At 48.3% G+C, this 3262-nt stretch overlaps 1 pseudogene; it reads left to right on the top strand.

Annotated features, from left to right (window-relative positions):
- The first annotated feature begins 1524 nt into the window (after positions 1-1524).
- Positions 1525-2353, top strand: LOC132018538 (protein numb homolog; annotated as a pseudogene).
- Positions 2354-3262: the final 909 nt, after the last annotated feature.

Genomic DNA, 3262 nt, shown 5'->3' with positions numbered 1-3262 from the left:
AGTGTCTCCCTTCAGCTTGGGTCATGATCTCAGGGTCCTGGGATGGAGCCCCATGTTAAGATCCCTACTTAGCAGGGAGCCTGCTTCTCCCTCTACCTCTACCCCTCCCTCTGCGTGTGCTTTTCCCCTCTCTGTCTCTTTCTCTCTCAAGTAAATTAATTAAAAGAAGAAAGTTGTAGTGTATCAATACAGTAGAATACAATTCGGCCTTAATAAAAAGAGAGGTAATCTACCATTGCAGCGACGTTAAGTAAAATGCTCAGATGGAGAAGGACAAATTCTGTATGATTTCACTTATAGGTGAAACAAAGGAACCAACAAAGGGGAAACAAACTCATAGATACAGAGAACAGAGCGGTGGTTTTCAAAAAGGAAGAGGGTTGGGGGCCGGGCTGAATGGGTGGAGGGGCTCAGCTGTATGGTGATGGGTAGACTAGACTCACAGTGGTGATCGCGTTGTAGTGTCCACAAATATCGAATTACAGTGCTGTACACCTGATTACGTCATGTCGTACACCAGTTTACCTCCACAAAAAAACACGAACTGTCCCGTGGACTCCTACTGGGCATTACAGAGAAATCAAGGACTGACGTCCGCTACAGCACAACATGCAGGAACCGCTACGCTCAGACGCCAGTCACAAAGGAACACACGCTGTGTGAGTCCGTTCATATGAAATGTGGGAGAAAGCCAGTCTACAGGGACAGAACCCGGACTAGTGGTTGCCTAAGACTGAGGGAGAGGGAGGAGGGCAGTACCTGCTGATGGGCACAGGGTTCCGTGTTTGGGTGATGAAAACGTCCTAAAATTGCGGTGATGATTGGACTACTCTGAAAATACTAAAAACCACCACATTGTACACTTTAAATAGATAAGGTTTATGGTGTGTAAATTATACTTGTAATGTAGCTGTTATTAAAAAAAAACACAAAAAACAAAAAACAAAACGTGGGGCGCCTGGGTGGCTCACTGGGTTAAGCCTCTGCCTTCGGCTCAGGTCATGATCTCAGGGTCCTGGGATCGAGCCCCGCATCGGGCGCTCTGCTCAGCTGGGAGCCTGCTTCCTCCTCTCTCTCTGCCTGCCTCTCTGCCTGCCCGTGATCTCTGTCTGTCAAATAAATAAAATCTTTAAAAAACAAAACAAAACTCTTGTATGGAGATGACATGGGTCCAAATCAGGGCCAGATCAAGAGGCATGAACCAGGGACCAGTTGTCATGGGGGAGGTGGTAGCACCTGGTGATGATTGGGCGCCAACGAGTGGCATTGGCTCTGGAGTTGGTTGCAGGGGTCAGACTTGGGGCTTCAGCAGCTTCCCAGAGAGGAGGGTCAGCACAGCTGCTGTCGTGACCCAAGATCCTGCTTCACATCCCTAGATCGGAATATGGCATACCAGCCATCCTCAGACACCTCACTGAGGACTGAAGAGGAACCCGAGGCTTGGGGACATTATGAAACTTGTCCAGAGTCACACGGCCTATAAAGGGCACAGCCAAGACTCAGAGCCAGCTTGGAGAAATGAAAATGAACAAACTATGGCAAAGTTTTAGGAGAAAGAAAGACGTTTCAGTTCCAGATGCCAGTCATCCATGTCAGGGGCAGACAGACGCAGAAGGGGTTCGTACTGGAAAATGTCCCTTCCCAGTGAAGGACCGTGGCCTGCAGAAGTTGATGAGTCAAGAGGAAGGCACATGGGTGAAGATACTGTGGCAAGACTGAGAGCAGAAAGGCGGTTCTTCCAAGGCTTCTTCAGAACAACTGGAAAGAGAGCAGGGAAGGCGGTCACGCGGGTATGAGCAGGAGGACCCAGAGTTTTGAATGAAGAAACTACAGACCTCACAGTTGAGCAGATGATAGAAACAGTTTCTCCTGTGTCCCAGATGGGATCTCTGAGAGAGCCTTTGCTGACATGAGTCGAGACAGTACTGCTGGGCGCTGGCTCTGTCCTCGCTTCCTGGCTGTCAAGGACTGGACAGAGGGCTGAGCCCGGCAGTCGGCTCTGCCTTTGCAGCCTGTTTAGGACTGAAGCAGAAGTGGGAGAAAGAATATGGAGTGACTGCTACTTTTGATGCCAGGTACAAGAGAAGGGTCATTCCGTGTCACAGCAGCCACTGAGCAAGTGGTAAGAGAGGAGGAGATTATGAAACAAATCCAAGATGCCAAGAAAGTGCCAGAAGTAGGAGGGGAAGCAGAGAGTACTAGCTCCCCGTGCTCATGGATCCCTATGGCCTTCAGCATGCCCTCCCAGGAGCCCTTCTCTGCCCCAAGGACAGAACCTGTCACAGGGGTAGCATCGCAATCTCTTGCCTTTCAAGCCAGGACACTGACCCAGCCTCCACGTGCCTGCTGCTAAGCTAATCCAAGCAGCATACTAACCCCTAACCCCTCTCCCACCAACCCTTTCACTAGGGACTTACAGAGGACGTTTGAAATTGAGCTTTAAGCAGTCTCTATGGTTTCTGTATTTTGTCTGCACTTAGGCAAGGGCAGGGGCAGGGGTCCAAGGAGCAAAAGGAACTTTGTGTTCCCAATCGTTCTACTTTTCACTAATCCCAAAGGTCCCAAAGAGCATGTCCAGGCAGAATTCTTTGGGAGGTGATTTTGAGAATGGGAAAAAAACCCATTCCTAGAGAAGAGCTGTTTTGCAGTTAGGCTAAAGAAGTCAAGGAAATGTTGTCCTCTATTCCCTTCTGACTCCCGTAGCCCATTCGAAATCTCTGACAACAGGGAGGCAGAAGTATCTGAACTGGAATCTGTATTCGAAGCATATTTACTGGAATGTAAAACAGTATGGGAAGCAAAATGATCTCCCTTTGTTTTTCAAGCCATTGACCTGCCACTTCTCAGTACTGGCCTGTCTTAGAGGTCAAGAACATGGTGGCCTGTGCTTGGGTTGGGGACAAGGTGCAGGCTATGCAAAATTCCCAGGAGGGCAAACTGTAGCCCAGCAGAGCTACATTTCAGGGGTAAAGTTGAGCTTCCACTTTGAGTAAGAATAAATATTAAGAATATTTATCAAAAAAGCCAAAATCCTTATTTTTATGCGTTAAGAATATTTTAGTTTGCAATAGTAAAATGTTGTAGGAGTTGTAAGTACTCTTGCTAAAGGTAAAAGGGTTAGCCATAAGGAATTGTCCATAAGATTGATTTATCAAAGATGCCTACTGATGGGGCGCCTGGGTGGCTCAGTGGATTAAGCTGCTGCCTTCGGCTCAGGTCATGATCAAGCCCCACATTGGGCTCTCTGCTCAGCAGGGAGCCT

This window comes from Mustela nigripes, chromosome 5, assembly GCF_022355385.1.
Source record: "Mustela nigripes isolate SB6536 chromosome 5, MUSNIG.SB6536, whole genome shotgun sequence".
Lineage (NCBI taxonomy): Eukaryota > Metazoa > Chordata > Mammalia > Carnivora > Mustelidae > Mustela > Mustela nigripes.
The sequence above is the reverse complement of the archived record's forward strand: the minus strand, read 5'-3'. Positions and strand labels throughout refer to the sequence as shown.